At 40.5% G+C, this 17,408-nt stretch overlaps 1 long non-coding RNA gene across 2 annotated transcripts in view; it reads right to left on the reverse strand.

Moving 5' to 3' along the window:
• Nucleotides 1–576: 576 nt before the first annotated feature.
• Nucleotides 577–17,408, reverse strand: part of LOC101424738 (uncharacterized) — a 45,578-nt gene continuing 28,746 nt past the window's right edge. Inside the window, exons 2-3 of one of the 2 annotated variants that reach the window (XR_009181561.2) lie at nucleotides 4,023–4,312; nucleotides 577–2,534 (exon numbers count right to left, since the gene is read on the reverse strand). This is a non-coding gene — a long non-coding RNA (uncharacterized lncRNA). The remainder of the gene's footprint in view (nucleotides 2,535–4,022; nucleotides 4,313–17,408) is intronic. The other variant, XR_188723.4, reaches the window with a different exon arrangement.

A 17,408-nucleotide genomic window follows, 5' to 3' on the forward strand; every position in this document is an offset into this window, starting at 1 on the left:
CATTGTTTTATTGTCACAGGTTCATAGTCAGATCAATGTTTCAGTCTTCTGAGACATAGGTGAGAACCCCTGAATATGGCACTGATGAATCCTGTGTTTTTATGATTTTGAAATTATACATTTCTATTCCCTTGTCATCTGTAATGTTAGGAAGGTTCTGTCCTCTTCCTCTACACTTTTGTGGCCCTTCCACTCACCAAGAACAAAAATCTGTTCCCTTAAAAGGGAAAACAAAATGTTTCATGAAACTTAATTTCTTATGATTCTTTCTTAGTTGTTTCCATCCACTCTCTTTATTCATTGTTTACAGGGTTCATTACATGGATTTTTTTCCCCCTTTGGTTTCATAGAGTTTGCAAAAATATAAGTAAATAATTGAGAGTCCACAATTTTATGAGATGCCAGCTAAAGGATGTGATGAAGTAGAGGGTACTCTGTCCCTTTTCATCTGGATTCCACTGTTTCTGCTCTTCCCCTCATGGGATTTTTTTGCCTTTCAGCAGTAAAATGGGAATTGTACTACAAGCATGGTTATAAACTGGTGATCTGTGAGCCATTCAACACATGGATACATCATAGATGGCCAGAAGTTTTTATTATTGCTATTATTATTATTACTTTAATGGGTTAGACAGGACATTTATTCTTCATTTTACCACTGTCTCCACCAATCCCTAATACATCACACCGGACCTGCTCCACACATTCAAGTTTATGCTCCTATGTTTATCTGGATATTCAACCTCTGTACAAGATGGTTATTATGCATACATTATCAGAGAAATACCATAACTGCCATTTTATGACTTCTTGTTCTGAATCAGGCACAGTAGTAACAATTTTACATACAACACTTTCACTTCACTTTATACTTGCGACAACCACAAGGGGTGGATATTATTATTTATTCTTAATTTACACATGAAGAAACAAGAACACAGTTAAAGTGACTTGCTGTGTGGTGCTCCTCTGCACAGCTAGAAGGTGGTGGAATTACAGTCCAAACCCAAGTGCATCTAATTCCAGAATCCAGATTCCTGACCATGGGCCATGCTCTCTTCCAGCTCTAACTTTTTCTGTTTTTAAATATGATTCCATAGGCCTGGGTAGAGTGGCCCAGTTACTATTTCATATTAAATGAAGAGATAGTCACCTAACCAGGGGGTGGGGATGATGCGGGAGAAAGCCCAATTAGGTCCCAAGTCTGTTTTCCAGTTCCTCTCTGACCACTCCTGTGGCAGAGAGTAGTTCTCTTAACTTACTCTTACCTCCATTTCTTCATCTGCAGAATAAGAGCCATGCTCCCCACACTCTAGGACTAATGAATGAATTAAATGGAAAAAGCACTAAGGCATGTTCAGTTCACTGTCTGCTGCTGGGGGTAGAGCTACAAGTCAACTGTTTCCTTGCAAGCAAATACCATGCAAGAGATTGGCTTAAACAATGGGAAATTATTAGGTAAACAGTTTTGAGTCTAAAAGAAAGTTCAGATCAAGGCACCATCAAGGCAGTGCTTTCTCCCTGCAGACTGTGGCCTTCTGGGATTGGCTGCTGCTGATCCTTGGTCCTTAGCTTGTTCCATGGCAAGGCACATGGCAGGGCAGTGCCTCCTAATCCTTTCCTTCTCTTTGGGGGTTTCAGCTTCTTGCTACCATGGCTTTCTTCTTTTCTTTTCTTTTCTTTTTTCTTTTCTTTTCTTTTCTTTTTTCTTTTCTTCTTTTCTTTTCTTTTCTTTTCTTTACTTCTCTTCTCTTTTCTTTTCTCTTTTCTTTTTTCCTTTTTCTTTTTTGTCTGAATTTCATTCTGCTTATAAAGGACTCCAGTAATAGGATTAAAACCCATCCTATCTAAGATGGGCCACACCTTAACTGAAGTAACCTCCTCAAAAGGTGTTACTTACAATGAGTCACACCACAGGAATGGATTAAATTTAAGATGTTTTTTCTGGGTTACATACAGCTCCAAACCACATCAACCCCAGTGCTGGATTTCTTTGAATTTTGATCTTGTTCAACTCTTCAACATTGCTTTGTTCTTGTAGTACTTCTTATTTTTGTTCAGTTTTACCCTTGGGTCACTCTCTGGAGAATCTGTATAACTGGTAGCAGCTCAACAAGTTTTACCAAACTTCACCCTCAGGTGAATTTAGAGTAGAAATCTCAGTTTCAACGATCTTTGGCTTCATTAGACTCAGGAATGGATGGAACATTAATTCCCTCTGCAGCCTCTGGCTGAGCTTCTCTTGGGTCTGGGAAGCAGCGTCTTGAAACTGCATCAGCTCCTTACTTTTCTCTTTACTGAGGCAGTTAATGGCTCTGGGAGCCCAGCCTGTCTAGCAAGAACCTAGTCCTAGTCTTAGGCATAAATATGGTGACCTCACCCTGCTCTTTCACTTGTTCTATGTCTAGGAAGACAGTAGAGGCAGTCACTTAGCAAACGGACCTTCCTGCTGACAGACCTGGTCTGAAGCCAGCACTCAGTAACCTGGAGATTTGGGGCCTCTCGCTGCCGTCTCCACATCTCAGGTTCCCCATCTGTGAAAAAAAGGGACAGTAAATAACACTGTGGTCAAGACTCGGTGTAAAGAGCTTACCACAGTTTCTAACAATACATATTTGTGCTCAATACATGCTAGCTGTTATGTCATTCATATTATAATATAATACCTTTATTGATGAGATGATCATGATACATATTAATAAATAAACAATACACATTTGGCTTGCTAAGTACCCAGAAAATATTAATCTTTATGCCCAATTCTACATCCCTGTCATTGTATTCTAGTCTCTGAACATGGTTACTCAGCACACCAGGACTTGTCTCAACATGACACCCAGGGACCAGCTCCCAATCCTATCAGCCCAAATTGCCACAACTCTGCCACACCCTCCCCTAGGGAAATTTCTCTGCCGAGATGGACCATAACCCCTGTTGTGTGGTACCCCCTCTCTGACCTGACAGATACACTCCTAGGACTACGTTAAGAAGTTATTCATTCTTTGAAAATGCTATTCATTTGGCTGATGTCAGCTCCACCAGAATCCCAGCATCTAAAGAGCAGGCACAATCTTCGTCTTTGTATACCTCTGTTGCTGGGTCCTCAAACTCAGCACCAATGATACTTTGGGCAGGCTAATGTTTTGTTCTGGAGGCCTGTCCAGTGCACTTTAGAATGTTTAGCAACACCCCTGGTGTCTATAAATTAGAAGCCAGTGTGACCTTTAAAAATGTCTCCCATCATTGCCAAATGCCTCTACCAGGTTGGGGGATTATCCCTGATTGAAAACTTCCACTTTAGTGAAACTCTTTGATTCCTGAGAGCTGTCAGACAGAATGAAAACTTCCCCTTAGCTAACAAGCAACATTTTAGGAAAAATTTTCCCAATTTCTTTAGGTGAAACTTGCCTGGTAGGTGTTTCTTAAATTATCAGTTTGTTTATTTTAATAAATGAATTGGGAGCCAAGGTTTGAGGCTGAGTTTTAAATTTGTAATGCAGAGGAGTTTGGGAAAGAAGCATACTTTTAAAACTGTACATTCAGTAAATATGCTCTGTCCAATATTTTGACAATGGTTCCTAGAGAGAAACTTCTACAGAGCTGGAAATAACAGAAGTATGCTGGGCTCAGAAAGCCCATGGCCGGAGAACTCTTGCTTCCAACCACTCTGTAGTGGAGAACCCCAAAAAGGATGCAGCTCTCTCAACTCTGCTCTTTTCACACTGAAGGAGACCAAGCTAAGGAGAGAAAGATGACAGACATAGGATGAGGGAGAAATTGCCATTTTGGACAAGCTCTTCTTGAGCAAAATGACTTTTATTCCCAGGGCAGAAGCACCCAGAAAGAAGGAATGTATGTGAAATCATTTGGCACACACACATACATAACACACACACACCACCACCACCCCCATGTTGTGCCATCTCCTGACTGGCTGAGGGTTACAAATGTAAATACAAATCCGTTATCTAATTCTAGGCTGAATAAATGGGCAGATACAAACAAATAAATTACCCCTTTACCTTCTCTGAGGGTGTTGAGAGACAAACAGATTGTCCTTCTCTGTTCTCATTTTAAATGGCTCAGAGCCTCGGTGGAACTAGATAATTCACTCCACTAGATGTAAGCACCTCATAAATTTCATCATCAGCACTAGCGTTTTCCTTTTCATAAGCAGTATGTTTTCAGCAGTGTTAATTACATGACTGGTAATGGTCTCCCAGTTTGAATCCCCATTTTGGATGAAATATGGTCTGGCTCAGAGCAGGGCACTCTAGGCAAGGTCCTTTGTGGCCACACATCAAACGGTTTCCTGAAACCAAAGGAAGGAGCAAATATAAGAAGAAACCCCACTTGGAGGAAGGGTTAAGTGCACCATGTCATATTGACTTTTTTTTTGTAATAATAAATTTTAAGTTTAGAGAAGTTTTAGATTTACAGAACTTTACACCAAAAATATAAGGAATTCCCATGTAAACCTTCCACACATACACACACAATTTCACCTATTATTAACATCTTACATTAGTGTGGTACATTTGTTATCCTTGATGTACCAATATCAAAGTATTGCTATTGACCAAAGTCTATAGTTTACATCATGCTTTACAGTTTTACACGCTTTGACAAATGTATAATGTCATGTATATTATACAATAGCAGTATCATTGACTTTTGAAACCAAACAAGGAAAGAAAAAATGCATATTGAGGGCATTTAGATTCCTTTTTTAATTAAAAAGATTTTTTAATTTATTGAAATATATCACTCATACATAAACATACATAAACAATAAGTGTATAATAGTTGTGAACTTACAAAACAAACATATATCACATGAAACAAACATATATAACATCTCACCCTACCATCAATAACTTGCATTGTTTTTAAACCTTTTTAACTAATGATTAAAGAGCATTGTCAAAATATTACTACTAAACAAAGTGTTTTCCCCTAACCAATATGATTGTTATTATCCTTACATAATTTATTTATGAACATACATAAACAATAAAGTGTATAGTAAAAGTTGTGAACTTACAAAGCAAACATGCATAACATCATACAGGGGTCCCATACATTAACCCTCCACCAATACCTTCAATTGTCATAAGATGTTTCTTACAAACTATGACAGAACACTGTCAAAACCTAACTACTAATCATAGTTCTTAACTTACATTTGGTGTGTTTTTCCCCCAACTCACCTTATTATTAGTTTTTAAATATATTTTTTATGACAGAATTTGTAAACTTATAAAACAGTCATGAACATGTGCAGAATTCCCAAAAAACACCCCTCCATCAACACACTACAATGTGGTGTGTCTTTTGCTACAGATAAAACAATATCATCTGATTATTACCATGTCCATAGTGTACATTTGGCTCACATTTCCCATACTGCCTCAGTATCAGCACAGTACATCTTTTGCATAGATGCAAGAATTTTTTATCATTACTACTAACCACAGTCCATAGGTCACTCCAGCTGTATATTTCCCATGCTTCTCCACATTCCCAACACTCTACAGTAGTGATATACATTTGTTCTAGCTAACGAAGGACACTCTTGCATCCATACCATCAACCACAATTCTCACCCACCTCTTGATTCACTGTGCCATCCAGTTCCTAGATTATTCTCAAGCATTCTGTCAACTGGCATTTACATAACTAGACTACCATTTATAGCCACATCCTCATTTAGACACTAGCTGTTACTCACTGTGTGTTACCATCCACTCTATACATTTCCACAATTTCACAGTAAAGCTAATTAAAACTCCTACATACATTAAACAACAGTAGTTAACTCAGTCCTTCTCTTATCTCCTTTAAGAATCCACCACCTACCACCAGGTCTTGAAGATATTTTCCAATAATTTCTTCTAGAAGTTTTATGGTTCTTGTTTTTATTTTTTAAATCCATTTTGAGTTAATTTTTGGATACGGTGTGAGATAGGGGTCCTCTTTCCTTCTTTCAGCTATGGATGTCCAATTATTTCAGCATCTTTTGTTAAATGGATTGTTCTGTCTGAGCTGTGTGACTTTGACAGGCTAGTCAAAACTCACTTGACCATATCTGTGAGGGTCTGTTTCTGAACCATAAATTTGGTTCCATTGGTCTATTGCATCTGTCTTTATCTAGTACCATGCTGTTTTTACCACTATAGGTAGGTATTATGATTTAAAGTCTGGAGAAGAGAGTTCACTTTTCCTTTTTATGTTGTTTTTGTCTATTCAGGACTCCTTACCCTTCCAAATAAATTTAATGATCGTGTTTTCAATTTTTTCTTTAATGCTGGTGGAATTTTTATTGGGATTGCATTAAATCTGTATATCAATTTGAGTAGAATTGACATCTTGATGATATTTAGCCTTCTAACCCATGAGCATGTAATGTTCTTCCAGTTATTTAGGGCTTTTAAAATTTGTTTTAACATTGAGTTGATTTTCTGAATACAAGTGCTTTATCTCATTGGTTAAGTTTATTCCTGACTATTTGAGGTTTATCTGTCATATTTATTTTCACCACTCTTTTGACACTTTCAGTTAATTTTATTGATATAATCTTCATTTCTAGACTCTCTTCCAGATTCCTCTTTCCTGTCTTTTCTTTTCAGGCTCTAGCACACCCTTTAGGATTTCCTGAAATTCTGGTCTCTTGCTTACAAATTCACTCAGTTTCTGTTTATCTGTGAATATTTTAATGTCACCCTCATTTTTGAAAGTCAGTCTTGCTGGATATAAGATTCTTGGCTGGAAGTTTTCTCTTGTAGTATCTTAAATATATCAGACCACTCTCTTCTTGCCTCCATGGTTTCTGGTGAGAAATCAGCACTTAATCTTATTGGATATCCCTTATATGTTATGCATTGCTTTTCTCTTGCTGCTCTCAGAATTCTCTCTTTGTCTTTGGTCTTTGACATTCTAATGAGTATGTGTCTTGGATTTGGTCTATTTGGATTTTTTTGGATGGGTGTATGTTGTACTTCTTGGACAGGAATATCTACATCCATCAATAGGGTTGGGAAATTTTCTACCATTATTTCTTTAAATATTCCTTCTGCCCCTTTTCCCTTCTCTTCTCCTTCTGGGACACCCATGACATGTATGTTTGCATGCCTTTTGCTGTCCTTTAGTTCCCTGAGAGCTTGTTCAATTTTTTCCATTCTTTTCTTCATCTGTTCCTTCGTATGTTCACTTTCAGAGGCCATTTCTTCAAGCTCAATGATCCTTTCTTCTGCCTCCTCAAATCTGCTATTATATGATTCTGTGTTTTCAATTTCATTGATTGCACCTTTCATTCCCAAAAGATCTGCTATATTTCTATGCATGCTTTCAAATTCTTCTTTGTGCTCATCCAATGTTTTCTTAATATCCTTAATCTCTTTAGTCATCTCATTTGAATTTATTAAGGAGATTTGTTTAAACATCTATAATTAGGTGTCTCAATCTTTTATGTCATCTGGTGGCTTATCTTGTTCATTACCTAGGCCATAGCTTCCTCTTTCTTGGTGTGGGTCATAATTTTTTGTTGGTGTCTTGGCATCTGACTTACTAGAATTTTTTTTCTGGGTGCAGTTTTTCTTTTTAGTTTAGGGCTTCCTATTGTATCTCCCTTGCTGGTTATGCAGCAGGAGCCAAGCATGTAGTTGGTGATGTAAGCTGTGGAGGCTCAAGCTGCCCTCATTGCACCAGGGACCAATGATACTTCTTCCAACTTTCTCCTTTGGCAGGGGTAGGGACAGAGTCACAGCTATGTGGAATAAACCATGTTCAGGCCCAGACTGTAGTTGCCCAGAGAGACCAATGAAGCTTCACAACCCTTTCTCCCCTGCCTGGGCCAGGGATGGAGCTGCAGGTGTGGGCAGCAATCTACGCAGTGCGAGTCCAAGATGACTGCAGTTGCCCTAGTAGACTTCTGATTTTCAGTCTATTCCAGCCAAAGTTACCTGTAGTTACCTGTATAGGCTGGTGCAGGGTGCCTCAGCCTCCTCCCGGCCAGATGCAGGGCTGAAGCCTAGGAGGGCTGCAGGATGATCTGCGGGAAACTGGTTCCTGGTGACACTGAGGGTTTCAGTCAGCCTGCCTTCCACTCAGGCTGGGGGCAGAGTCAGAAAGGTGGCTACTGGTCTCTTTCTGACTTGGGCTGGTTATTACCCCAGCTGTGCCCACGGTTATCTCTTAGCCAGCCAAGTCTCCCATTCAGTAGCCGAAATCGGCAGCCAACCATCTCCTCCTCCCCTGTTTCTGGGAAATGGAGCTTCCAATTCCTGTCACAGAACAGTTCCTGGGGCGGCTTGGGCCACAGAGTAAGATGATCACTGGCCTCCGTGGCTTGGCCAGTAATTTCCCAGAGGGGCTGGCGCAGGTCCCCACAGCTTCCTCTCTGCTGGAGGTGGCACTAGGGCCTAGGCTAGACCTGCAGTATGATCTGGATGGAAAGAAGCCGTTCCACACAAGCACTGGGATTCTCAGTTCACCCCGCTTCCCCTCATGCCAGGTGCGGAGTTAAGATGGCAGCTCTCAGCCTCTTTCTGACTTGTACAGGCTCAAACTTGAGCTGTTCTCAGGATCATACTGTTGCCCACTGAATTTTCTCATCATAGCTGAAATTGGTGCCCAACTGTCTCTTCCTCCCCCATTTTGGGGAAGTGGAACTTTCAATTCCAGCAATGGAACAGTTCCTGAGGCAGCTTGTGCCTCCAGTGGAGGATGGGCACCAGCCTCCGTAGCGTGGAGTGCTCTGCTTGTGAGTCTTCTCTGCAGATGGGCAGTCTCCTCCTTCCACTCCTTCAAGGACATTGCAGGATGCTCTTCTGGTCTCCTGGAGCCCCCAAACAGGTGCTTCAGCTAGCTCCAGAGAGTTCTGGGTGTTTGCTAACTGCCCTGTAGCAAGAGCTGACTCTAGGAGCTCCTTACTCTGCCACCATCTTGCTGGTTACACTTAGATTCCTTTTTATTGGATTAAATTCAGCCCAATCCTTTAAGCCTTACCTTTAAGATCCCTTCCTCTGGCCCTTTCTGACCTCCTCTTCAACATCCTCCCCCACATATACCTTTGACAATGTTCTTTTCTCTTCCAGAGGCTGCTATATCATCCCATAATTTTTCATTGTAATTTGGCATGATGCATCATGATTATTTTATTTTCTGTCTACCTCACATCTGCCTTGCTTCTCTATTTGTGGCACATAAATGACACTTAAATCTATTCATTGAATGTTGAATGAATGAAGCTAAGGCAAAATTATAAAGTAAGTGGACTTGGTCACATCAACCCATCTATCTCTCCAGTAATGATAAACTAGATGATAAAACTCACTGTTAAGAGAATGGGTTTATTTGCCCAGAAATTTCTTGGTTTAATTCATTTAAAATTTTTTGCTTCAATTTCCTTATCAGTAAAGTAAGGAGAATGCTACTAGCATAACAGGAATTTGGGGGGATATGAGGCCTCTCCTTGAACAAGGTTCTTCTCATTTAATTAAATCCAAAGGATGTGGACGCTAGCTTTCTCATCCCTTTTCCTGACTGCGAGCCATGTTATAGTTCTAATGCCCCGCACAATTGCTGACATGCCCTGATTGAACACAACGTTTGAAAGCCGAAAATAAGATTTATTGGTCCACATAATTAAGATAAGGTCTAGCAGAACTGAAACCAGGTACTCAACAGTATCCTCAGGGAACTGCCTCTCCATCTCTCATCACTGCTCTCCTTTGAGTTGGCTTCATTCATCTCATGAGGTGGGCAAAAAATGGCTGTCAGCAGCTGCAGGACTCTTCCCCCAGAACCACAGCCGCAGTCTTTTGAGGACTTCCACGGAAACACCTTGAGTCACGTGCCTTCCCTAAACTGGTAGTGACCACACTCAGAACCTCACACAGCGCTGGAGTCAGGGGACAAAGGAAGCTGCGCCTCAGCACTTAGGCTCAGGTAAGAGGTGGGGGATAGGGAAGTGTGTCTTAAAGAAATTCTAGGAAAGCAAAGAACATAGATCTACTTTTCGGAGACATCGAAGGTTTATAACACTTTGTTTGTTTCCATTCTCATGGTAATCTAGGACTCTTAGATCTGACTTTATGATGTTCCCTAAATCTCCATTGTTTCAGTAAAGGCTTTCCCATTTGCGGATTTTTCATGACAGGAAATGGCACCTCCCTGGATGGTGTCATCTTTCCCAGAATCTTTTTGGTCTTTGACCTCTGCTAGGGGCAGAGGACATAGGAGCTCCTATTGCCCAAGTTCCAGAAGCCACATGATAAAAGTCTGATTGGGGGGATTGTAGTTTCCCTGGTTCTGGAATTAATTCACATGCTGCTTGTTTTATGCAGACTTACCAATTGTGCCCAGTGTCACGAACTGTACTGAAAACTCTTAACACCTTTTAAAACTCTATTCACTTTTGATGCCATAAGAAAAATTGGGGCAATAAATAAGAACTAGAATGCATTTGTGGTCCATTTTGCTAAAGTATATTAAATATTGCCTGCAATTTGAACTCGCCTTATAAAATGTTTACATGCCGTTAAATAGTCCTAACATCCCTTGTGTAAATTAAGCAGGCTGTGATGTCCCTTATTCCAAGGAGTAGCAGTACTTAACGCTGTAAAATACTTTCATGCAATAAATCAAATACTTTGCTCCTAAAAGCAGGATTATAAATATAAAACGCAGCAATACTGACCTCAGGTCTGCACTCCAATTGCTTTGGGAAAAGTAGTAGAGAGAGAAATATTCTAATTTGGATGCACAGTTCATTTGTTCACTGCGCTTTGGGCATGTGGGTTCCTGGAAAATGTTGTCTATAGATAAGCTTTCCAAAACACCACTATTCTTTATAAGAAGGACAGATTCACAAAAATCATTCCTTCCTTTATTTTCTGTTCAGGCCGGCACCAGCATTTTAACTGGCATCTTCAAGTGTGCATAAGTAGATCCCCTCGGCTGGAAGAATTCCATCAAGAGCTTCCTGGTGGAGAAGCACAAGAAATCCTGCTTGCACCCCATGCGCCTTCCACACTGTTGATTTTTATAAAGCCTCTCCCTTCTCCCTCAGCTGAGCCATCAATGGGCTGTTTTCTTGCAAGTGCTCGAAGTTTAATGGAGCTTAAGTGAGACACAGACCATTAACGCAGTATCAATATTTATTTTTGGTTTCCATGGCAGCAGATACCAGCCAGTGGGTAACTTTTCTTCCAATCTGAGCAAAAGGATCTTTTACATGAACTACTACTCTGTTTTGTTTTGTTTTTGGGGGAGGGGAACTGGTTAGGAGCTTAATAAACTATCATTTATTTAATAAATAAAACCACATAGTAGAAGCTTAGCAGGGCCAGGCCTCACATGTCTGTGTGCTGGGAAGGGCAGCCCAGTCCTCGCATCTCTCAGACCTCTCTGCTCTTCTCTTTGGTCACCTTTAACCCTTCTGCTGCCAGGCATAAGCTTCCCAATACTATCTGTCTAGCTCCACGAGCCCCATTTCCTGACCTGTTAATCAGGTTTGAGGGTCTCAGGAAGAGCTTGCCCCTTGTACTAATCGTGTTTGACCTTGTGCTAAAGTATGGGACATTGTAGATGGCCAGGAAAAAAAAGTCATCATATCTTGTTAGATTAATCCTGCAAAGCTGAGGTACCAACTTCCCAGCTGTGTTACGGAAGCCTCAGGGATGATACGTGCTACTCTTCTTCTTTAGGGAGGGGCTAACTCCAGTGCTGAAGGAGTTGGCAGAGTTTAAAAAAACATCAGGAGATGTAGGTTTTGGTTCTGAGTGGGAATTTGATTAGCTCTGTAGCCTTGGTCAATTCACGTGTCCTTCCACAGTCTCTAACTCTATCTAGAAAATGCAGGATTAATTATATGGTCACTACAAGGCCTTTGAATTATGCAAACATGCTTCTAAGGAATAATCTTACATGCAATTCCCTACCACTCAGCAGAATGGATCTCTTCAGTGGCTTTCCATCACCCTCCATGGAATCATCCATCTTCAGTTTGGTTTTCAATATCTTCTCTTGTCCCTCCTAATTATAAATCAGTCAGCTTTCTCTTTCTTCCAATGTGCTTTTTCCTTCTTCACTGAGCTGATTTTTTTCCCACCTGCTCTCTTCATCCTCTCTCACTTGAATCATCTTATTCATGCAACACCAGATAATTAGATCACATGTAATTTCAAATGCTCAAATCTCATATTCCACCATACACTCTTTCAAGTTCTAGTTGATTTCTATTCTTACATACAAATTATCACAATTTAGCATTTAAAACCACACCCATTTATTAGTTCACATTCCCTAGTTCAGAAACCTGCCATAACGAATGGGTTCTCTGCTCAGGGTATAACAAGGCTTCAATCAAGACAGAGTTCTCATCTGGAGATTCTGGCTGAAATCCTCTTCTAAGCTCATTCAGGTTATTATTAGAATTTAGTTCCTTGTGTTTGCAGGACTGAGGTCCCAGTTTCCTTGCTAGCTGTGACTAGGGGATATTTTCTGTGCTTAGAGGCTGCTTGCATTCCTCTTCACATGCTTCTCACCATCTTCAAAGTGAAAAATGGCAATCAAGTCTCTTATGCTTCATCTCTCTCAGACTTCTTCTGGTAATCAGAAAAAGTGTTCTGCTTTTAAAGGGCTCACCTGCTTGGATCAAGCCCAACTGGATAATCTCCAGGTGAACTGATTTGGGAGTCTAATTACATCTGCACAATCCCTTCACAGCAGTACCTAGTGCATGAATAAATTACTAGGAGCTAAGAGGTAGTGGTGAGATGTCCTTAGACGTCACAAGTTATAATTAAGATAGAAGTTGAAAACTAACCTGCCACATTCCAAGCCACTCCAAACGCCATTGGCACTATGACTTTGGAGGACTCTTCAAAACAGAAAGACCAAGGGCTAAAGTCTATACTACTCCCTCTGGGTCAGATTGAATCTAAACCTTCCCAGACAAGTAATACTCTCCCCTCTCTACCAATGTTTTCAGAATAGGAGATTGGTAAGCATTTAAAAAGTTACATTCATGTGCCTATATATATAACATAATCAGGTATTCCCTACTATAGTGGTTCTCAAACATTAACTGTGTTAAAATCACTTGGAGGGTTTGTTGAAATGAATATTGATGAGCCCCACCTCAGAGCTTTGGACTCAGTTGATCTGGGTTAGGGTTTGAGAATTTCCCAGGTGATGTTGACACTACTGGTCCAGGAACCACACTTTGAGAACAACCACCATACAGGAACTTACCCCATCTAAATGGTCAGAACATGAATACAAGAACTAAATAGTTGGATATTGAAGAATACTTTTTGTATATTTTTAAAGATAGAATATCTGTTTACAAAATCGAGTAAACACAGTATTTGATTTTCCCTAGAAAATATATATTCCACTCTATTTTCAAATGCTGTTTCTTTAGTAAACTCAAAAGTTATCTGTTTCCTCTGATGCATTTGCAAACTTCAGCATTTCTACTCTCCCAAAGGACCTGTAATGCCTTAAGCATGGCTTGTTCTTTCTCATTTCACTTTCCTTTTAATGAGACCCTTAAACATTCTTTGTAGCTGCAGGTTGCCAACCCTTTCCTTCCCATCCTCTCCTGCTGACCAACTTCAAAAATTCTTTAGCAATTCCATATTCAGAGACAATAGAAGGACCAAATTATGGCTGAGTGGACATAGCTCTGAGCCTGTTTTCTATTCTGTAAAAAATGGGTATTAATCTCTTCCTTGCTAGCTGAATTAGCCAGATCTGTTTGCCAGTGTTAGAAACTCAACTCAGACTGGTTCTAACAAAAAAGTCCAAAAAGAAGGAAGGTCCAACAATGAGCCCTTGATACTAATGACTATGCTTGTAAGCCTGTGCACCTGAAATAAGAACAAGGTCTAGAGCTGCAGGGTACCTAAGAGTTACCTCCTGAGAGCCTCCATGTTGCTCAAATATGACCAGTCTCGAAGTCAAACTCAGCATGTAAATGTGTTGCCTTCCCTCTAGCATGGGACATGACTCCCGGGGATGAGCCTCCCTGGTGCTGAGGGATTACTACCAAGTACCAGCTGATGAGGTAACTAGAAAATGACCTTGAATAAAAGGGTCAACTCAGACCAGCAGAATATCTCAGTCTACACATAATACCAGGAGTTAAAATGCTTTTTGACCTGAATAAAAGGGGGAAATGGAAAGGACAAATGAGTTTATATGGCTATGAGTCTCCAAAAAGAGCTGGGAGGTTATCAGAGGGGTTGCCCTTATGCACAACTCAGCAGAGTCCTAGAGACAGATAAAGTAGATACAACCCCAGGTATTGGTTCTTTTGAGGGCTACAGAGACCCACAAGTTCTATAGTCATGGCAGATGGAGTTCAGTGCCATGTCAGTTGGCCCCACTTTGGAGTTTGTGTTTCTGTGTGATGGAGCTGGACTCAGATGTGATCTTTGTACACAAGCCTCTCCTGTTACTTTTAACGGATCTGTAGTTGGTGCTGGGGTTTAGTGTATACCTAGGGGACCTGAATCTCTGGACTGACCATGTGATAGCCAGGCCCTGAGCCTCAACAGACTTGCAACTCCTACACTCTGGTTTATTGGACTCCCCACTCAGCTTACATGGAGGTGAAGAAGGTCAACCACCACACCAGGGAGCCAAGAGTGCCTACAACTGAAAGCAGGAGAATTGCATCCAGCATCCATGTGGAATCTAAGTCCCCTCTTGTTACAGATGTGGAGTGGACACAACCATTCCAAGGTCCACAGGATGGAGGAATAGAGTATGGATTAGAGTGGACTTACTGATATTCTATTCATGAACTATTGTGATTAGTAATTGAAGAAAATGTGGCATTGGTGTGGAGAAGGTGGCCTGGTGGCTGCTGGGTGTGGGGAATGGGAGGAAGAGATGAGATGTGGGGGCATTTTTGGGGGTTGGAGTTGTCCTGGGTGGTGCTGCAGAGACAGTTACCAGACATTGTATGTCCTCCCATGGCCCACTGGGTGGACCATGGGAGAGTGTGGGCTATGGTGTGGACCATTGACCATGAAGTGCAGTGGTGCTCAGAGATGTATTCACCAAGTGCAATGAATGTCTCATGATGATGGAGAAGATTGTTGTTATGGGGGGAGAAGTGGGGTGAGGGGGGTGGGAAGTATAAGGGGACCTCATATTTTTTGAATGTAACATTAAAAAGATAAATAACAATGAAAAAAAAAGGTCCACAAGTAGCATTATCTTCATGAAGATCTGAGTAAAAGGGGTTAAAACCATGTCCTCAGTACTCAGTCTTGTTCTCTCTCCAGCTTTTGATTCTGCCTTCCTCAGTGCCAGCTTTATAATCAGACAGATTATTACCAAGCAAAGACTCCAGAACCTTCATGTTTTATCCTCTAAATTTAGTGACCCCACTCAACAAAGGGACCTATTTCCTAATAACTTCAACGAAAGTTCCAGGACTGTATTTCATTGGTCATTCTTGGATCAAGCATTTATCCTTGAACCAATCACTTTGTTTGGGGGATGCAATATACTGACTTGTCCGGGCCCAGGGGTGTTCTCATGCTTGGATCCAGGGTTGGGTTCAGTCTCAATTATAGATGGATTTTGAGAAGTGTGGTGGTGTTTTTTTATAGTTAAATCAAGGTGGAATTACCAAAATAAGGATGAGTGGATGCTGGACAGGCAAAAAACAGAACGTTCCAGTGTACTCCTTACGTGGATTATTTCAATGATCTAATGTATGCATTTATGTGAAGGCACCCTCCAATTTACAAGTCCAATATCAGAAAGGTTTGATAATGGTGATTCTGAAAGTGATGCTGATTCAGTTTTCTAAAATCATGAAAATCATATCTGCTCTACTTGCCTTGACCTGGCTATAGAATCCTTATCACTTGCCATTTAATATTAGAGGAATTTCCAATGTCTTTGAACTGTTCAAGTAGTTGTTTACTCCTGGTGTTTCTTGGCTCTTGGCAAATTTTCCCAATTACTCCCCTTCACTGTATTTCTCCTTACACCCACTTCTTGAGGCCAATTACCCTCTTCTAGAAGTGGATATTTCATGAAGCAATACATTTAATATCTGTTTCTTGTCTGCAGAATTCAGATGGTCATTTTCAAGTGCAAGTCAAATGGAGAAAAGGCATGTGAGTTTCCTCCACTTAGTAAAGATCAAGACCAAAAATTAAATGTTTTACTAAAAATAGCTCATCTTTTGGAAAATACTTAATTTTTGAAGTGCATTCATAACCATTATCTTAGAACATACCTGGCAGGAAAGCAGGACAGATCATACCTTTATTCTTTGTTCAATAGAAGAGGAGACTGGGGCTTGGGAAGCTTATCTGTCTTTAGTCTATAAATCCACTATCCAAACAGTAGCCACATAATGGCAATTGAGCCTTGATATATGGTTAGTGATACTGGGGATCTGTATTTTAAATTTAACTTTATTTTAACTAATTAAACCAAAAATCAAATGTGGCTTGTGGTTTCATTAGTGAACAGCAAAGACTGATATCTATGAAGGAGAAGAGCAGGATTTGAACCCAAATCTACTGACTCCAAATCCAGTGCCTTTGTGTTATCCCTGATTTGGACAAGATAGGTTGAATCACTGCCCACCCAGTGTCTGAAATTCCAACATTCCTCCAAATATGGAGAACTCAGCTGTACATTTTTTAGTAGTATGTGCGTTACTCTTGATAAAAATTGAGATCCATAACCCTACCAGTGAAGTAGGGTAAAGAGCCTGAAGCTACACTAAGATCATTCAGTGTAAAAGCCCTCATTGTCTGTGAGACTCCTCAGGTTCTCAAATTTCCCCTGCCTGAGCTGATGATTCTAATTCCTTTCTCAATAATTCATGTCCCAACAATCATAAGCAGAACTCTGTTGAGCTTGTTTCTCACTATGTTGGCATAGAAAAAGCTATCCTGGGAGATATCCTTGAGGAGAGGATGAAAAAACTATAAAGACCACTACCTGCATAGATTTATTTTTGGTAATTATTTCAGGACTAGTTTCAAGTAACTGATGCAAAGAATGGGAAGAAATTATATGCAAGTCTGGATAGCAGCTGCCTTTAACAGTCAGGAGGATGTTGGATGTAGGACCAAGGAGTCAGGTGTAAGTGGGTTAAATGGGCCCTGAATTGCACCTGAAGAAACCAGGTAAGGAAGAGGAGAGGAAATCAATCATCCCAGCACATTCATGGTAATGCATGGGATTCATTAATAGGGGGTGTCTGAGAAAAGGCAACGAAGTCAACTAAGGACCACTATTCACTAAGATCCTAGGGGAGTGAGAGGAAGTATGGTGAATGTGAGCTTCTGGTTGACTGGAGCCTGGCTTGAAATCCTTTTTTAGCTTCTACCAATTTGCTCAAATACCCTACTAAAATGACT

The sequence above is a fragment of the Dasypus novemcinctus genome, chromosome 18 (assembly GCF_030445035.2).
Source record: "Dasypus novemcinctus isolate mDasNov1 chromosome 18, mDasNov1.1.hap2, whole genome shotgun sequence".
Taxonomy (NCBI): domain Eukaryota; kingdom Metazoa; phylum Chordata; class Mammalia; order Cingulata; family Dasypodidae; genus Dasypus; species Dasypus novemcinctus.